General features: G+C 43.1%; 1 protein-coding gene across 4 annotated transcripts in view; it reads right to left on the reverse strand.

The window, feature by feature from the left end:
* LOC149464856 (uncharacterized) overlaps positions 1 to 20,481 on the reverse strand; it is a 183,332-nt gene that overhangs the window by 46,979 nt on the left and 115,872 nt on the right. The window contains exon 1 of one of the 4 annotated variants that reach the window (XM_089674186.1): positions 12,218 to 12,398. The exons of the other annotated variants lie outside the window; for them this stretch is intronic. The gene's annotated coding sequence lies outside the window, so the exon portion shown is untranslated. Of the gene's footprint in view, positions 1 to 12,217; positions 12,399 to 20,481 lie in introns of those variants that run through there. 4 annotated transcript variants of the gene reach the window in all.

The following is a 20,481-nucleotide window of genomic DNA, read 5'->3' on the forward strand; positions in this document are numbered from 1 at the left end:
TTGAATTCATGTTTGTGTTTTGAGTGACTGTGACAGATATCTCTCAACGGGTGACAAAGGTTGTTCTGTTTACACTGACTTAATTAAAACATTCTTTTTCACTATACATGATGAAATTACACAATTACAGAATTTGATTGTTAGAATGGGCATCTGTTACTAAAATCAGGCAAATGAAAGACCTGCCAATCATGGCTATGTATAATCTAGGTATCAAAGTGATGCAACTTTGAAAATGGCAGCCTCCCCCCATACACAATGCACATGGAAAGGCATCTAACAGCCAGCTTTGTTCCACACCTGATGATATATAATGATATACTCATGAAGATATAGATATACAGTATCTCCTCTTGTCAGTCAGCACTGGCTGCAGAGGAGAGAGCGATCCGACAATGGCTAGTAAATGCCAAGGAGCGGTGACATCACCCTTAGGCTTCTAGAGCCTATCTGTTGTCAGTGCTCCCTCAGACTGACAGAGGGGAGCCATATCACATGACCAGACTGGAGTCGCCTGAAATTAGGTAGGTATACAAATCTTTCTTACACAGGTAACCAGAATAGGTTTTAGGTGCAGCTCAGGATCTGAGGTTTCTCCTCTCATGTTGGCTTAATACTGGAAACACACATATACCTGACCAGAACAAACTCAAAAGTGATGTCACTGGTCATATTACCGATGAAGATAAATTATATTAATGATATTGTAATAAGGGGCGTGGCCAAGATGGCACTGAGAGGTTGTGTCTGCTGGAACTCTGTAGGCAGTGGAATCTTTTTCTCCTGTTCTAGGGTGCTGTGTGAATCGAGCGGTACCTCCTTGTTTTTCAGATGCCTGGTAGAACCCTTATAAAGGGAAACCTTATAAAGGGAAGAGGCTCCAATTTCCATCACTGACGGAGACATCTTCCCCCGGCGGCTGGCCACGTGGAGGAGCCCAGCAAGGCTTCCTCCAATATGGCGTTGCAGACTGACCCAGCTAAATCTGCTGACCCTCCATCTCATGGTCTCCAGGATGTTAGGGCAGCTACTGCTGCCTGTAAGGCCACCCTTACCAGTAAAATATAAGCGGTGGATGAGGATGGTGAAGTTGGATGAGGGCCTCCTCTGCCACGACATCGACAAAATCGCTGCCGGATGACTATGCTGAGCAGTGCTTGGGCCAGTCCAAGGACTCTGTAGCAGAGAATTCTACTACCATCCGTTCCCTGCAAATGAAGATGCGGGCCCTGAAGTATAGAGCAGAAGATGCAGAGAATTGCAATTGGTGGAATAACTTCTGCATTGTGGGCCTGGTTGAGGGTGCCGAAGGGAAGATCCCAAATGTTTTTGTGGAGTAATTACTACGCTCCCTGTTGCAGGAGGCCCACTTTTCTCCCTTCTTCACAGTGGAGCGTGCCCATTGTATCTCAAGGGGGACCTATCCTATCAAAATTGATGGCTTCTCATTTTTCCTGAATATACGGTGGAGACGCAGAAGCTACAGAAGTCTGTTGATCAGGTGAAGGCAACACTATGGTGTGACGATCGTGGGGTCAGACCCCTGAACTTCTCACCAGACTCGTGACCGAAGGACTAGCCAATCTAAAACCGCGATGTCACGTGCGTAACAATGCCACACCCAGCTGCACCCTGCACAACAATTTTCCAGCTAATGGACCACCAATCGATGTACCGGCAGCCTGAATGCGATTGTTACTGGGTCAGGTTAATTACGCAATTAACCCTTCACACTGCCACCACCTCCTTTTTGTACAGAGAAAGGGGAAACTCAGCAATATCAGTTATAACACTATAATCATCTGTATAGCACGGTCACCGCAGGCAGGTTATACAGAGGGTTAAACAAACACAGTAGCGCTCTTTTAGAGGCAGGAATTTGTAAGTTGCATTAACGAGCTATAGAAACAGTTCAACACTTTCAGAAAGAAAGATTTATTACTAAAAGGTCAAAAGGGTGCAAAAAAATATTTAAAGAAAAAAGATGTAACCAATATATATATAAATATACAGAGAACAATAATACAGCAAAGAGGTAACAGAAAGGAGGTTAAAGGGTTAAAGTACATGCCAATCAGCCTTGGGTTTGCAGATCAAGTTTCAGAGCGAAAGGGCACGGTCTCCCAAGGTGGTTCTGATGTTAAAAGGGAGAATTCTTCAACTACTTCTCTTAGGCCTGACAGCCCATTTTGTAGTTCCCCAGCAGGGGGTGTCTCTGAAGCCAAGGACCAATGCCTCGTTTGGGGAGGATTGTCTGGGCGGAGACCTAAATTAGAACCAAAATCTCTCTTGTTCATATTTTGGCTCATAACGTTTCCTAGGCGCAAGTAACATTCCACCCATGGGTAGATTAATATGCAGACGCCTCTGAGGAAAGGTTAGATATGAAATATGAAATACATAGTGGAAGGGTTCAAGAGATGTGATTTTCTGCTTTCCTAGGTATTTCAGTTAGGGAGTGTGACCTATCAAACGATTTGTCTGATCGTGACCAATCCGAAGATATACCTGGTTTGTATGCAAGTCTCTCATATTCCAAGATATGAGACATAGGGGAAAAATGGATTTTAAAAGTGTTATCTAGTCTCTACTCCTCTGGAATGTCTTTGAACTTGGGTTATCTTTTTACGAGGTGCCAGATTACTCAGCTTCCCAGCCCACCCGGCACCCAGCTCAAAAATGGTTTATAGCTCGGAGCCTCCTGCTGTGCCCTGGTCGGCCTGTGACACTTACAACACACGCACACACCGACCATATGTCACTGTGACTCTCAGAGAGGGAGAATGAGGGAGAATGATGGGACAACATGGAGAATGCTTACAAAAATGGTTGGACCATGTCCATCTCTGGGTGTACGCTTGCTACATATGGTCTCGGGGTATCCGCTACAATGTTCTCTTACCCACTCGTCTGAGGGTCCAGGATGGTGAAACAGTCGATTTTTTTACTTCCTCACATAAAGCTACCAACTGGGTGGAATCCTTACCCCCTCACGCTGAATTTGGGACCCGTGAGTTTGTTCATTCTTAGCCCTGGGTTTCTAGCCTAGTATTTTCTCAGATGGACAATACCCCTGCTTGACTTTATCAGTTGGTGCCTTGATTTTGAACTAGTTTTTACTGTTAATGTTTACTTAAGGTTGTGCCCCTGGATTATCCAGGTGAATTTTACTTTCCTGCATTTCCTGTGTTACGGCATTATGAAGTTAACCATTTCTTGATCTACCTACCTTTCCTGCGGATTGCTATCGCATCTATCCTGCTGGACTCTATGACCGTTTTGGCTGAACACTTTCCTGGTACCCAACTCCTCCATGTCAACTCTCGTCTGCTACCAGTCATGCCTGTGCCTCATCAGGAACAGACATTTCTCCAGCTGTTTACTTCACTTCCCCTGCTACTCTCTTTGCTTGTGAGCCTGCGCACACACCCTGCCTGACTGAACTTTTGTTGTTTGGGCATCCTAGGTGGACCATGTTTCTGTTTTTGTTTTTGGGCTGGGGGGTGGGATGTTTTGGTGTTCTTGTATGATTTTGGGGTTTCTGACTATGGTACTGTTTTTATATTTTTTTACTTGACATGGCGTGTTTAATAATAAATAAATAATTTGCGCTAGTAAATGTATATAAATATATAAATGTATATAAAGAAATCATCAAATCATAAGTCCAGAAAAAAAAAATATATATGCCAATACCACAAAAAAAAAAAAAAAACTTTTAAGTGCAAAAAACTTTTGTGCAAAAAAAGTGTCTAAATATGAAAAATTTCACCAAAAAAACCTTGATAATATAATGGCAGATCATCCATAAATATATCTTCAGAAACGGAAACTCTGCAACACACCGATCCTCATCGATCGAAATAACAGGATGAAAAACTTTGTAGTTAATCGAAAATCCACTTCTCCAATAGATAAAGGACCACCTTCAAACGTATCCATGGGGGGAAATGCCAAGCACTCGAGAGAAACAGAAAGACTTCATGGTGCAATATTATAAAAACCAATTCCTTTATTAGGTACTCATTGCACTTACTCAAGAGGTGTCCCAGCCGACACCAGCATCAACAGCATAACAGCAATCACATAAACGAGCCTGGCTACTCAGCACATGCGCAGTAGCTGGCAGCCAAAAACGTAATGACGTCACATCAATCAAGCTCCGCCCTACGCGTTTCGCTCCGTGAGGACGTCGATGACAAAACGCGTAGGGCGGAGCTTGATTGATGTGACGTCATTACGTTTTTGGCTGCCAGCTACTGCGCATGTGCTGAGTAGCCAGGCTCGTTTATGTGATTGCTGTTATGCTGTTGATGCTGGTGTCGGCTGGGACACCTCTTGAGTAAGTGCAATGAGTACCTAATAAAGGAATTGGTTTTTATAATATTGCACCATGAAGTCTTTCTGTTTCTCTCGAGTGCTTGGCATTTCCCCCCATGGATACGTTTGAAGGTGGTCCTTTATCTATTGGAGAAGTGGATTTTCGATTAACTACAAAGTTTTTCATCCTGTTATTTCGATCGATGAGGATCGGTGTGTTGCAGAGTTTCCGTTTCTGAAGATATATTTATGGATGATCTGCCATTATATTATCAAGGTTTTTTTGGTGAAATTTTTCATATTTAGACACTTTTTTTGCACAAAAGTTTTTTGCACTTAAAAGTTTTTTATTTTTTTATTTTTTTTTTTTTGTGGTATTGGCATATATATTTTTTTTTTCTGGACTTATGATTTGATGATTTCTTTATATACATTTATATATTTATATACATTTACTAGCGCAAATTATTTATTTATTGGTACACTTTATATATGGTGATTTTTTGCAGCTGGTACACTATTAGTAAGTTATATAATTTTGACCATAGGCGCTATTATTAATTTTTCTTATTTATGGTGTGTTTAATGTATACATGTATAACATCCAATTGTACTCAGGATGGGAAGTTGAGGGCCTACCTACTCTCTGGGGCTCCCCCTTTCCATGTGAGGTCCCAAATTCCCCAGCTCGGCTGGGATTTTGGTTTTATTTATTTCTTTGTTGGGCAATATCTAAGATAACTATTATTTCTTGGAATGTCCGTGGTTTAAATTGGTCCATCAAGCTCTCCTGCATGAAGTTTGTTTTGCTACTTCTTTCCTTTTGTCCTGCATTGGATGTTGTGTAACGTATTGTTACCTACATATATCCATAGCCTTTGGTTTCCCTCTATAGGGAATACAAATTATGCCAGTCATGGAATACATCCAGTAGAGAGGTACAGTATATACTAAAGATATTCACTGACATTGGTGGATGTAAGTCCACTAGCATCCAAAGCCTCATGCTTCCATGTCTTGAGAGGCACCCAGTCTGTCTCACCCACTGACACCAGAGTTTGAGTTCTGGGAGACACCAGCCTAACTCTGACGAAGGGGGTTGGGTCCCTGAAACGCATTAGCGGTCTTGCCATTTTGTCTCTATTTGGAAGTGGAGAGCAGTCCACATTGTGTGCTTTATGCATTTACATGCTTTTAAACCTGGAGTTAGGCTTTATTCTTTTTCTGCTTGTTCCATTATTTCTCTTTCTTCCTATTTCTCTTATTGAAAAGGTTACCCTTTTTCTTATGGCGTCCACTACATTGTGCATGTCTATTCCTAAAAAGCTTGGGCCATTCTATAAATGAAAATCAGGGTCTTTGAAAGCATTTTCCCTAAAACTTTATCTTTGAAGAGAAAAAAACAGGGCTTTTTTAGTATCTTTTTTACTTGTTTATATTGACTATTGTACTCTGTAATGAATACACATTCCTATCCTTCTTTGAAAGGAACCTTTTTTTAAAGGGAAAAAATTCTATAAAAGATTCTATATTCTGTAAATGATGTCTCACATGCAGAGAGACTAGAACAAATTTCTTATTAAAAAGTACAAATAAAAGGTATGAAATTAGACAAAATGAGGGAAAAACACATACCTTGTGCAATAAATCATTTAATCAAAGCAGTGAAAACATGAAACAATGCAGTCTCATGAAATAAGGAGTAAAATTAAATTAAAGAATACATATCTTTATCGTTTGCATGACCTACATGCTGGAGTGCCTTTATTTAATCAGTACATCAGTCGCACAACTATAAAATTAGCTATACTTATTGTAGAACATATTATTAATAGTAGGAAACGCTATTTGAAACATAGTGAGTGCAGACATTTAAGGAATTTCATAATAGGGACCCTATAGGTCTGATATTTTATGGCATAGATAAAGAAGAATTGGAGGGGCTCAAACACAAAGAGAGAAATATCCAAAAATGAAACAAGGTGGATATATGTGCTGGGAACTCTTGAGTTAGGAACTCTCAACCCTCTCAATCTTAATATTGACATTGACTTAAATTGTTTCATATCAAATGATTATAGCCATAGTCCAAAGCAATAGAGTGTTTTTAATAAGAGAAATAGGAAGCAGGAGTAATAATAGAGCAAGCAGTAAAAAGTTAAATAAAAGTTAGGGAGGGGTTAATGTGAATATTAGTACATGTTGTATATCAAGGTAATTTAACTGCTCCTGACCACGTCCATTGGCAGAATCCATTGGGCAGAGTATGACATTGTGACGTCTTGCAGCACATGGAGCATATGTAAGCACTGAAGAAGGAAGAGCTGGAGGTGACTGCACACAGTACTAAGCTGTATACATCAGAGTGCTGAGCTGAGCACTAAACAATGCATGGGTATTGATTGTTCTTAACCATATCTTTTGATAAATGGTATATGCAATGAAGATTCTCCCTTTTTTATTTTTTCAAAATGCCCTTTGATTTGCTTATGATGATAAAAAGTCAAATGGAATCTTGTGAGTTTACTGCACAGAGGGGAAGGTAAGACAGGACACATGAGGAAGATAACATACAAGTTTTTTGGCACTTTATTTATTGTCTGCAGTGTTGATGCATAGCACAAATGGACTTGTAATGTGAAGACTGAAGCATTCTCTTTTGTACTAGAGCAATAGTATTTTACTGGAGTAATTTATTAAGGATTTTTGAGCCCTTAATATTAATTAATAATTAATTTAATAGCACAGTTAGCACTATTGCACACTATTTTGTGTGGAATGCGCTTATTGAAGTTTCCAGTATACAGGTACAACACTGACAGCAATGTACACCTCAGTACAACATGGCATGCGTTGAATAATCAGTAAGGACAAAGCAAAAAGGGTACACAAAAAAAGTAATCACAATTTAACAAGGTGCAGGCAGGTAAATTACCAATGCATTGGGTGATAGACCACAATCAAAAAGAGCCCCAAATGCAGAGGTTGAATATTAAGCTGGGGAAAAAAAAAACCTTATGAAGTTAAGAGAGAAAAACAAAAGGGGGGCTATATTTATAGATAGAAATGAGGAGTATCACATGAATTCATCATTCCTAAGGTGAGAGACTGTAGTAAAATGAAAGCATTGACCGACTCCTCAAATAGTCAATCCTTGGGAGTCAATCCAACTGGTCCAAATTTTATCAAAATTTTTTGGGGACACGTTCTGCTAGCGTTAAGTAATTTTATGCAGAAGCAGGACCTTATTAATTGCAGAATTCTTTTGAGATTGAGATTTGAGTTTGAGATTTCTACTTCAATAGGCTCTTCCTCCATAAGTCAAAGGCAGTGTAAAAAGTGAACAGTTTATAGTAGCGGGAGATCTCAATATTATCAGTGATACCAAGGAGAAAGATAAGGGGATCTACTTGCAGAGTAAGGCTCCCCTCAGTATTAACAATCTGATTTACCTCCCTCCAAAAATCTTGTAGCTTAGAACATGTCCCGCACACACGAATAAAGGTGCCCACCTCCATACTTCACTTGGGGTATGTAGCCTCTGCTGATGGGTAAATGGTAGACAGTTTATGCGTTGTATAGTACATACGATGTAAACATTTTAATTGAATAAACCTGTCCCTAGCTACAATTGGAAATGTTAGGCACTGTTGTAAATATTTAGTCTTCATGAATGAAAGTTTGAGAGTGTCAAATGTAACCAGAGTACCCCTGGAAAAAGTGGGTTGTAGTGTTTTGATCTCATATTTAGCCTAGAGGTGGGGGTTCTGGTATATACCATACAGATGATGTCAGCACCTATGGTAGTGAGCCCTTGTAGATACTCAACTTGGGGTTCCCCAGGGCATGAAGTCTAAGCCCTAGCCTGCTTCTTCACCAGAGCCCCTGATGATGGGGATGGACTTGCAGGAAGCTGGGACCAGGTACGTCCAGCTGAAGATGAGGAGACTCGCGGGAGCAGAGTACAATGGGAAGAGACAAACGGAAATCCGATAGACTAGCCGAGGTCAAGACAGACGGAAAACAATCACAGTCAGAGAACAAAGCTGGGGTCGGTAGACAAGTAGTCAATGCAGGATACAGGCAACAGCAACACACAGGAGCTCCGACAACTAGGAAGTTGCTCAGGCAAAGTGGCCTAGACTGAGCATGTCTTATATAGGCAGGGAAACAAGGAGGCGAGCCAGGAAGTGATGTAAGGAAAGGAAATAAAACCCAGAGAACAGCAGATGACGCCCATAAGTGAGCACAGACAAACACATATGTGGAGGGATCAGGAACAGGACTGCAGCAAGGAAGTAAGAACATAAACAAGAAACTGCAGTCTAACTTGTGACAGATGAGGAAGGTTGGGATTGACCCATAATGTGGCAAAAAAGAATTACCTAGTACAAGTTGTGCTCTAGCCTGCCTCCAAACTCCAAGTGTCACCCGCATGGGAACAGTACTGCTGAGCTCGGAGTAGGAACCCAACAAAGCCACTTCTAGGGTAAGCACTGTATTATCATGCTGCTGAGCAAACCACCACCTCACTGTGACCAAAACCGCAGCTCTATAATAAAGTAGAAATTAAGGAGAGTTAATCAACCCTCACTAAAGGTTTGTTGCAAGATTAATCTGGCCAGCCCAGGTGGACATCCTGCCCAAACAAAGGATGAAAAAAAGTATCAACTTTTTGGAAAAATGTTTTAAGAACAGACACAAGTGTCTGTCAAACGAAATAAAGAAATTTGGGCAGGAAAACCATTTTGAGAAGATTTACCCAACCCACAGGACTTAGAGGGAGTGACTTCCATGCATTACATTTATGCAGAAGAAGACTCAGTAAGGGTCTAAGGTTGTCCTCTATGTAAGAGGAGATAGTATTCTTCAACTCTATCCCTAAGTATTTATGATACAAGCAGCCTTGCGGGAAAGCGCGACTAGAGAAATAACTCACAGTTCCATGCAGTCAAAGAGGAGGTAGCTATGGAGAGATACCAACCGCGTCTGTTTCAGAGGGTGAAGTACAGCCTGGCTGGTCCAGTCCCAAGAGAGGAAGCTCCTTTACAGGATACTGAGTCCCTAGCCTGTCCCTACTCATCTGGAACCTTTCCCTACTGCTAGTACTTAACAAGCGGGTCTCTTTCACTACACTAGCTACTTGCAAAATGCACGCCAAAACCTGGGGGCAGGGACTTAAATAGATCCTACTGACTTAAGATGGCCACCAAGGGTCACACAGCCGCAGCATAGCCAACTGGAATGCTGCACTTATCCAGGAAACCATAGAGAAACCATGTTTCCCTTGAGCTTCCTCTCCAGTCGGTGGTACCACTCAGTTGAGTGCCAACTACAGTGAAGAAAACAGACTGCACCTGCCTACAAACCTCTGAAAGATAGGCCCATTCTACGGCATGAAAGGCCTTCTCTGCATCAAGGGACAGGATAATGCCTGATCCATTGCGAGATTTGGCTATCAAGATATTCGTAAACAGATGATGAATATTTATTTTAGTCCCCTTGCCTGGCATAAAACCAGTGTGATCCCACTTGGAGCAATCACAGTAGATAGCCTTTGGGCCACTTTTGCATACTTTGTGCTGTTTGAGAGTGTAAAAGATTGGTTCCACACATGGCAGTGTAGCACTGATAAAAAAAAAGCATTTTAATAGTATTTGGAGTCAATGCAGATTATGGTGTCACAGCTTTCTACAACTTTGGCTCAGCGTTTTTAGTTCTCTGAATCATTTATATACTTATCTTGTTTTGGTCATCAAATGGTTTATGGATGGCTGAGCAATGACAATACAAAACAATGGTTTGGCAAGGTTGAAATGCATCTAAAGCCAAACATTCTGGCAAAGTGTTAGAACCCTGTCAGGTTTTTTTTTTTTTGCTATTTCTGTCCCCACTGGAGAGATTTACCTTCTTTATTTGTTCTGGTTGGCTTGGATTTAGATATACTTTAAATTTATCTAGTAATTCAGTTAAAGTAGAACTACAGACAAAGCTTTTTTTTTCATTTTGCATAGAGCAAGAGAGTGCTAAAACCCCTGTAAGATTGTTTTGCCATCTGTGTCCCATTGCAGTGATTTCCTGTCCCATAGCCAATCAGAAAGTGAAAGGAAATCCTTGTAAATTAAGCTAATTGCCTGGGGACCCCCAGGTCACCAGAACTAATGTCCCCATTTGAAGATTTCTCCTCTATTACGTTTCTGGGGACAAGCCAAAATTTGGGATTTTCTTTTACTTTCACTTTTAATGATAATGGTAACAGGACAAATAGAGATGGTTAATCTGCCAAATGGGGGTACAGACAGCAATAAAAACTGACAAGGGTTCTAATCCTCCACTCTATCCAAAAACTAAAAAAATGTTTTTCCTATAGCTACTGTATACTTTAAACATTTAATGTCTGCAATTACATATACTTCATACAGAAAGAAAAGATTACCAGTAAAAGGAATTAATGCAATGCACAGGAATTTTTCTTTTCTTTTTTTTTTTTTGTTTAAGTTGTTATCCATTTTTTTTAAAGGAAGAATGTTCTCAATGGTAGTTTATGAAATGGTAGTTTATGAAATGCAAGCATCCTATACAAATTTATCCACAAGATGGCACTCCAATCACATCCATCATGGGAATACCAGGTGAAGGGGAAGAAAGTAGTATCCTATCATTGCCTTGGAGTAAAGTAAATGTTTTGTAAAATATACAAAGAAATATAGGGGTCAATTCACTAAGAGATAAATACCACATTAATTTTTGAGTTAAAATAACTCATGTAGTATTTATTTCAAAAGTGATCAATTCACTAAAAAAATGCGTAATTTACCAAATGCATTAAATATTTATGTTTTGCGATATTTAACACTTACATTTTGCATTATTTTTTGTGTTTTTTCACTGCACCAGAAGGCACACAGCAATACTGTGAAACTGAAAACATTGTAGTGTGATTTCATTCACAAAATGATCTCCCTCTGGTGAAATGTTACAAATTAGTTTCATTCCTGAGCTCAGAGGAGAACATTTTTACATTTGATACATTATATACTTTTCACTTTCTGGCCAGTTCCTCTTATTGTTATTTTGTACATTTATAAAATACCGCCAGCAAACACCAGGTGATAAATACCGAATGTGCATGGTTTTTAATGAATTGGCTTTATTGAGTTATCTCATGTTTTTTTGCGGTATTTAACTCACTAATTTAACAAATATGCGGTATTTACCTCCCATTCCATATTTTATTTTGATGAATTGACTCTTTTATTATCTCATGAGTTATTTCTGAAAAATGAGTCAGGAGACCTTCATACCACATGCGGTAACCTTTACTGAATTGACCCCATTGGCTACTATTACTAAGCTGAATCATCCCACCACAACCAATACAAACACAAGCAAGCAAATCTTTACTCTCCATATTGTAAAGGAAATGGAAACACTTCAGCGTTTTGTTCGCTAAACTCTCAACCTTAGATTGTACATTCCTTGAGGGTTAGGGACTGATGTGAATGTACAATATATATGTAAAGTGCTGTGTAAAATTGACGGCGCTATATAGGTACCTGCAATAAAAATATAAAATAAACAAGTGATAAGAAGCAGCCCTATGACTGGGATGGTCATTCTTCAAGTAGGTAAAACTAAATACATGTACCCCATCATAGGTCCTTGGCACTTTTTGCCATAAAGCTATCTTCTTCTTTACTTTCTAGACCACACAGGAGTTGTCAGCCATCCCCCCTCTTGAATCCCCACAAAAACCATTGAGTGTGGTTTACAAGTCTTTACCCATGCCAGACAGCACCAGCAGACTACCCCTTTACACATTAGTGACCTGGACCCACTCTCAAAGTTGACTTAGAGCTCCTTCACACGGGCAGCCTAGAGGTGTAGGAGTACTTACTCTGTCCTCGCCTGCTAGTGTGGTGGGTTGGTGGCTGCTTTCAGGCCTTATACTGGATTGGCTCCTTCCATGCTAACAGGTTGTCCTCCCAAGGAGACGTTGAGGCAAGGGAGATCCTCCTGTCCAGCAACCAGCCTGTAGATAGGCGCCCCTCCCTGGGGCCCCCTCCCAGGCTCCACACTCCAGCTTTCTCTCAATCTATATTCCACAGGCTCTGTCATATTTGAAGGTTGCCCTGGTCACCATGCCCCACCTCCTGCTAAAGGATTGGCCAAGGTCCCTCAAACATGCAGATGTGGGCCTCCTTCCCTCCTCCTCCCCTGTTCCAGAAAGTTCTCTAGTTTCTGGAAAGTCGGGAGGGCTCCAGAAGCCCTGACCTGCAGAACCTCCCAGCCTGACTTATCCCAGGCTGCTCCCCAGCCTTTATATAACAAAAAATCTGATCTAACTAACCTGGAGGGTGTTACACATAAATAAAGAAAAGATGATCATTGTAAGAACCTTTGTCAGTGTTAAGTGGATTGTCTCAACCCTCTAGTTGCTACTTTTGCTGGACAGCTTGGTTTGTTAAAGGAAGATGAAAATAGCAGACTTACTGGCAGGATCAACAAGTGAAAATAAGGAAAAAAGTCTAAAAAAAAAAAGAAAACTAATGCATCCATCACATCTATGAACTGGTAAGCTGTAATATATATATTTTTTTGTTTTAGGGTTTTTTACCCTTGCAATGTTCTGGGTTTGATGTTTACTGTTATATAAAAACAACACTAAGAGAAATGCTAGTTGCCTGTCTGCCCCTGTATTCAATACTTCCTGAATGACTAATCTTGAGCAAGCATGTCAATTAGGAAGGTCAGAGAGAAGTCTGAAATTCTGATCTCTGTATTTGCTCTTGATTTGCGAAGTACTGACAGTTAAGAATGTGGTAAGATAGTGCTAGACCACTGGGGTTATCCTACTGGTGATGCCATCCAACAGTATTGTAATGATGTTGGTGTAAGTGAAATTGTTACTGGGAAGGCAGCTTCTGCTACCTCTGTAATGTCCTGCAGTATAACTAGGAATTGAAGCACCACACCACTTTTCAATAGCCCAGGTACACTTTTACTCCAGTAAAGGAATTATTTGTCTGACTTTTGCTGAAATAAACTGTATCTGGACTATTGATCACTGATGTGGTGATTTCATTCTTATTTATACTGTCATAAAGTACTGAAACTACTTATTTATTATGAAGCCAGGGAACCATCATTTTTCAACATGCAATGTAACCCATGGTTGACTTGCATTGACTGTAAGTATTTGAAGTTTTGCCTGCGAAAGTCAGCTGAGACCAGGGGTGGACTCACAACTCATGGGGCCCCCGGGCAATAGGGGATCATGAAGCCCCTGTGTCCTTGCCCAAACTCAAAAAAGCCTATGAAAAAAGTACAAGGGGCATCTCATGGGGCCCCCTACTGACCCCAGGCCCTCGGGCAGTGCCCGAGTTTCCAAATGGTCAGTCTGCCCCTGGCTGAGACTAACCAAGTACCTACTACAATGTATTCAGGCAGCACCGGCGGGGGCGGGTCTGGCAGAGGTGGTGCCTGAGCCAGTTGTGCAAAGTCATGGTACAAAGGAGCCAAGTGGAGTGGCCAGAGTGTTGGGTCTGCAGGACGGGAACAAGGCAAGCCGGGAGCAGGACTGTCAGTGTTGTTTGGACTGATAAAACCACCTGGTGGGGAGAGAGATTGTCACTGTGACTCAGAAGGGGACGTGTCATGTCAGTGAGGTGTCATCATCATCTGTGCTGCTGCACACTACTGTCAGTGTCACTGCGAGTCAATCTCATGTGTGTGTGCCTGGCCATTCTAATTTCTTGTGAAAAAGGTATAGCGAGCGCTACAGACAGGAGTGTATAAGCAGCTAGAACACCAAAAAAGGCAACCAACCAACCTAACAAAAATCAATAAACAGAGAAGATAGGTGCAGCGCTATGATCAGAATACAGAAAAAAAATTTTCTATAAATTATATATGCATCTAAATACCAATGATCAAAAAGATGCAAGATGTGATACAATGATAAACAGTGCGCTAATAGGTAGGAAATAAAAAGTCCTCATCCCAGATCAGTGGTTGTGAGAGATGAAAAATCCTAAGACCAGATAGAGTGCGCACTCACCAGAGGTGCGTTTAAGTAACGCATGTAGAGAAGTATATTCAGCAAATTCTCTCCACCTTCAGGGCTCTGGTCAGATCGCACTCCGTACTACCCTCTGTTTCACCACGAAAAACAGTAGCCAGGATTCATCAAACCGTGTGGGCGTCAGAAATACTCCTTAGTCCAGATAGGCACTGTGGGAGGTGGTACTCCCTTAAGGGGGGGCTACAGCTTATGGACATCTAGCCACTATATGTGGCCAACATTTATGGTCAGTACTTTTGTTGTTTCACCCCTTTTTTTGACTAATAAACCCAAGTCATACAGCATCACACTATGTGGCGTCCTTTATTGGGCTCTCTTTGAGAGTACCACCTCCCACAGTGCCTATCTGGACTAAGGAGTATTTCTGACGCCCACACGGTTTGATGAATCCTGGCTACTGTTTTTCGTGGTGAAACAGAGGGTAGTACGGAGTGCGATCTGACCAGAGCCCTGAAGGTGGAGAGAATTTGCTGAATATACTTCTCTACATGCGTTACTTAAACGCACCTCTGGTGAGTGCGCACTCTATCTGGTCTTAGGATTTTTCATCTCTCACAACCACTGATCTGGGATGAGGACTTTTTATTTCCTACCTATTAGCGCACTGTTTATCATTGTATCACATCTTGCATCTTTTTGATCATTGGTATTTAGATGCATATATAATTTATAGAAAATTTTTTTTCTGTATTCTGATCATAGCGCTGCACCTATCTTCTCATTCTAATTTCTTGCCCTCCTGAATCCTGTCCCTGAACTACTTACTTACTATATCAAAAAATAAAATAAGAAATGGTTTTTGCTTTAATATCTACCTTAAATCACAATGCTAATTGCATGTTGTACTTGTTTGTAGCCTAAATTTGCACTTGAAACTGTAATTTTCTAACTTTTGGGAATGCTGGTAAAAACTTGGCTGTGCCAGTAAAATTTGGGTGTTGTGTCAGTGAATTGCAATCTGGTAGGTTACTAGCACAGCTGTTTAAAAGAAATTCAAATGCAAGCCAGAAGGAGGTCCACTGAAGGTCAAATACTAAATACACATAGCAATGAGTGCTTCTGTAAGCAAGCCCCCCCCCCAAAAAAAAGGGCACCCATCCAGGGATCCAGTGGTGTCTTCCATCTTGTGCTGGTACCTCCATCTTGACTAAGGGAAATCAGTTGGTTTCCTACTGCGTATGCACAAAGCGTGCTGCACTTTGTAAATGGACTGCAGTCCTCTGGGACCTTGGAATTGTCCCAGAGGGATGTAGGGGGGGGGGCAATCTCCATCTCATTTTGCCACAGTGAACAGAGCCAGAAGTAGGAGCAGGTACCTGCTCCCCCCAAAAGGCACTAAATGTAGCAGCGAAGGGGGGAGGGAGGCAGAAAAGCATAACTTTCACTTTTGGGTGTTGCTCTGCTTTAAGAAAATGAAACAATCCACCCTTGCAGTGGGCTCATTATGTCTGGGATATTTTACAAGAGGCTCTATCACTTACCTTACACCCGCTGTGGCTGGTTCCAGTGCTCTCTTCCTCCAGTCTGTGCCTCAGCATCATTGTGTACAGTACAGGGACATTAACCCTGTATAGTATGCTGAGGTTGCTGGAATGCGACTGGAGGTGGTTGCATCTTATAGAGCAGGATGGGGAGGATGGGTCACAGTGCTGGAAGGAGCCTGCTGAAGCAAGGAGTAAAGTAAATATACACTATTTTAGCCTCTACACCTTGACTAAACATTCTTTGCATGAAGGTAAAAAATGTTTAGACATTAGTTTTGGCCCTTCCCCCTCTCCCTTTACTTACCTGAGCCTTCAATCGCTCCAGCACTGTGTACGTCTGCAGCTCTTCTCTCCCCTCACTTTAGCGTCCCACTGGCTTTGCTGGGGCATCGGGAGCCATCGGCTCCTTCTGCTGTCAATAAAAGCCAGTGACAATGCATTGGGGGGCCGAATCCTGCCATCAATGAACACAGCTGCGGGGCTTGGGAGTGAGTGCACAGAGGTGCCCCCATGGGGAACCCCTTCCCATGGGGGGGAGGAGAGGAGCCAGGAGTGAAAACAGGGGACCCAAGAAAAGAATGCTCAGGGCCACTTTGTGCAATTCCATTGCAGAGAGCAGGTAAGTATAGAGATGTTTTTTTTTTCATTTTCCTTCACAATAACTTTAAGTCTTACAGTGCAGAAGGTGCCCACTGCAAGGGTGGATTTGTTTTATTTTCCTGGATTTGGGCCTTTAAGAAGTCATTCTTCTATCCACTATCCCCATCTGCCTGAGTTAAACTACAAGTAAAATACTTTTACAGGATATGTATTTGTATTTTACATACAAAATATGTAAATCATGTTCTTACAATGTAATTCTTCTCCTTTACACTCTTTTTTTGACAACATAAAATAGCATGAAAGTCAAAATTTTGGAGGCTTGCAAAGGATCGTGTCTAAGTATATATATGTAAGATTGGTAATATAACAAATCAAGGTGAACAGTCATGTAAAACAGAAAGACCCATATCTCTGAATATAAGGAAATAGAAAGGTAAAACCCTTAGGTTATACAGTATATGGGCTTACAAATTAGGAACTAGTTTCAGCTTTGTGCTTTACGGGAATGTACAATCTTCATTATTTAAATAAATATGTAAAAAAAGATTATCTTAAGTTTCATAAGGTTATCATTATTTGTTAATATCTTACAAACATTATTTCTAATTATGTTTGTATATAGAAACAGTTATATTTGCTCAATACATACTGTATGCAGGCTGTGCTCTGTACTATGTAGCACTACACAATGGTTGTGTTTTTCTAGTCCTTCTTTAAATTGAAGTCCCCGAGTCAGCTGACTCATTGAAAACAATGCAGTCCTTTGAGGCTGATAACTTATCTCAATAGTTAACATACAGTATACAGTATCTAAGGGGGATTAAATAATAGTTAGAGATGAGCGAAGAAATGAAAAATTCGATTCGACTGATTCGGCGAATTCGTGGACAATATTCGATTCGAGTCGAATAAATTCGCTGTGAATTTAACTTAAAAAAGGGTGTTTCTAGGCTTCAGAGAGACTTAATATTAGTGCAGAACACTGTACCTTTAATTTAAATGCCCTTGGAGTCTGCTGGGGAAGAGAAATAATACTGTCAGTCAGTATGACATGCAGATGAGTGCCGTCGATCTTAGAATCACCGCACACTTCACTCATTTGGGCAGTCACGGGGCCAAAACCAGAGTGTGGAGCCACAGTGTGGCGGTGGAGGCAGCAGCAATGGGAGGCCATACAGCACCCTATGACAAAAATGGAAACCACCAGCAGTGTGAGGAGACCTGAAAGTGGCACATGGCAGAGTGTGGCGATAGAGACAGCAGCAATGGGAGGCCGTACAGGGACCCATGACACACTCTGGACCTGGCAGCAGCATGAGGAGGCGGTACAGGGGCCCATGACAGATTACGGGCCTGGCAGCAGCATGAGGAGTCGGTACAGGGGCCCATGGCAGATTACGGGCCTGGCAGCAGCAATGGGAGGCCGTACAGGGACCCATGACACACTCTGGACCTGGCAGCAGCATGGGGAGGCGGTACAGGGGCCCATGACAGATTACGGGCCTGGCAGCAGCATGAGGAGTCGGTACGGGGGCCCATGACACACTCTGGACCTGGCAGCAGCATGAGGAGGCGGTACAGGGGCGCATGACAGATTACGAGCCTGGCAGCAGCAACTTGGACAGGAGGACGTTCAGCTTCTGCACCGTCGGGTGCGTGCTCGCAAACTGTTGTCTCTTGGAAACGGATTCCAAGAAAGACTGCTGACGGAATCCGTGAAGAGGAGTAGCAGGAGAAGGAGCATCTGAACGAGCGGAATATGCCAACAAGCGACAACAGTGGCCCATGACAGATTACGGGCCTGGCAGCAGCATGAGGAGTCGGTACGGGGGCCCATGGCAGATTACGGGCCTGGCAGCAGCTATGGGAGGCCCGTAATCTGCCAGCACCCTATGACAAAAAATGGAACCCACCAGCAGTGTGAGGAGACCTGAAAGTGGCACATGGCAGAGTGTGGCGATGGAGACAGCAGCAATGGGAGGCCGTACAGGGACCCATGAGAGACTCTGGACCTGGCAGCAGCATGAGGAGGCGGTATAGGGGCCCATGGCAGATTAGGGGCCTGGCAGCAGCTATGGGAGGCCCGTAATCTGCCAGCACCCTATGACAAAAAATGGAACACACCAGCAGTGTGAGGAGACCTGAAAGTGGCACATGGCAGAGTGTGGCGATGGAGGCAGCAGCAATGGGAGGCCGTACAGGGACCCATGAGAGACTCTGGACTTGGCAGCAGCATGAGGAGGCGGTATAGGGGCCCATGGCAGATTAGGGGCCTGGCAGCAGCTATGGGAGGCCCGTAATCTGCCAGCACCCTATGACAAAAAATGGAACACACCAGCAGTGTGAGGAGACCTGAAAGTGGCACATGTTTGGGGCATGATTCATGGCGGATTTAGTCAGTTGTGTCAGGAACTGGTGGTTTGAAATCCAGACTAATCCACGCCTGATTCATTTTCACAAACGTGAGTCTCTCCACACTTTGGGTGGACAGTCGTGTCCTCCGCGGAGTTGCAATACCTCCTGCCGCACTAAACACGCGCTCCGATGCCACGCTACTGGCCGGGCATGACAGCCTTTCAAGGGCAAATTCAGCTAGTTGGGGCCAAAGGTCAAGTTTCGTTGCCCAGTAGTCAAGGGGATTGTCTACCTCGGTTGGCAGGGTGCTGTCCAAGTAGGCCTAAGCCTGTTGTTTGAGGTCCTGCTCCAGGTCCACCTGATGCTGCTGCTGCTGCTGCGGCTGGTTAGTAGTTTCCTCACTGCGCTGGTGAAGAAAGCTACTCATCATCGACTGCAGACTGAGGCAGCCGCTGCTGGTGGAGCTGCCACTGCTCCTACCACCCCACCCCTCCCCTGCTGCCATGGCAGCGGAACACGAGCGCACAGGGCCCACAGTGTCTGAGGATGGACGTTGGCGCAGACAGGCAGAGACCAGCTGACTACATAGGTGTTTTTTATAGTACGTTATTTTGGCCTCCCTCTCAGCAGGTGTGAAAAAGGCCACCATTTTTGAACGGTAGCGAGGGTCCAACAAGGTGGACAGCCAAAAGTCATCCCTCTGTCTGATGGTTATTATTCGGCTGTCGCTACGCAAGCAACCGAGCATGCTATGGGCCATTTGTGCCAAGGAATGCGAGGGACTCCCTGCCTCCATCTCCACAGCATACTGCCACGGTGCGTCTAGGTCCTCTGTCTCCTCTTCCTCCTCCTCTACCAGATGCTCCTGCTCCTCCACTCCTGTCCGCTGAGTGGAAAAACCACCCATTTCACTCAATAATTCCTGAGCACCAATGTCCTCCTCTACCTCCTCCTCTTCTTCCAGTCCTGCCCCCACAGGGGCCATGTGGCGTTGAGATCTGTGCGCCACGTCTACCGCACCCTGACCAGCCATTGTTAACAGCATTTGTTCCAGGACGTGCAACAGAGGAATGACGTCGTTCATCCCATAGTCCTGCCGACTCACGAATAGCGTGGCCTCCTCAAAGGGCCTGAGCAAGCGCAGGTGTCACGCATGAGCTGCCAATGGCTGACATCTAAGTTACACAGGGAGTACCTTTATCTGCTTTTAACATCAGGAAATCTGTGATGGCCTTTTGCTGTTCGTAAAGGCGGTCTAACATATGTAGGGTTGAATTCCACCTTGTTGCAACGTCACAGCATGAGGAGTCGGTATAGGGGCCCATGGCAGATTAGGGGCCTGGCAGCAGTTATGGGAGGCCCATAATCTGCCAGCACCCTATGACAAAAAATGGAACACACCAGCAGTGTGAGGAGACCTGAAAGTGGCACATGGCAGAGTGTGGCGATGGAGACAGCAGCAATGGGAGGCCGTACAGGGACCCATGAGAGACTCTGGACCTGGCAGCAGCATGAGGAGGCGGTATATAGGGGCCTACGGCAGATTAGGGGCCTGGCAGCAGCTATAGGAGGCCCGTAATCTGCCAGCACCCTATGTCAAAAAATTCAACACACCAGCAGTGTGTGAGGAGACCT

Source organism: Staurois parvus, unplaced genomic scaffold (genome assembly GCF_062004578.1).
Source record: "Staurois parvus isolate SC_StPar_1 unplaced genomic scaffold, SC_StPar_1.0 ptg000147l, whole genome shotgun sequence".
Lineage (NCBI taxonomy): Eukaryota > Metazoa > Chordata > Amphibia > Anura > Ranidae > Staurois > Staurois parvus.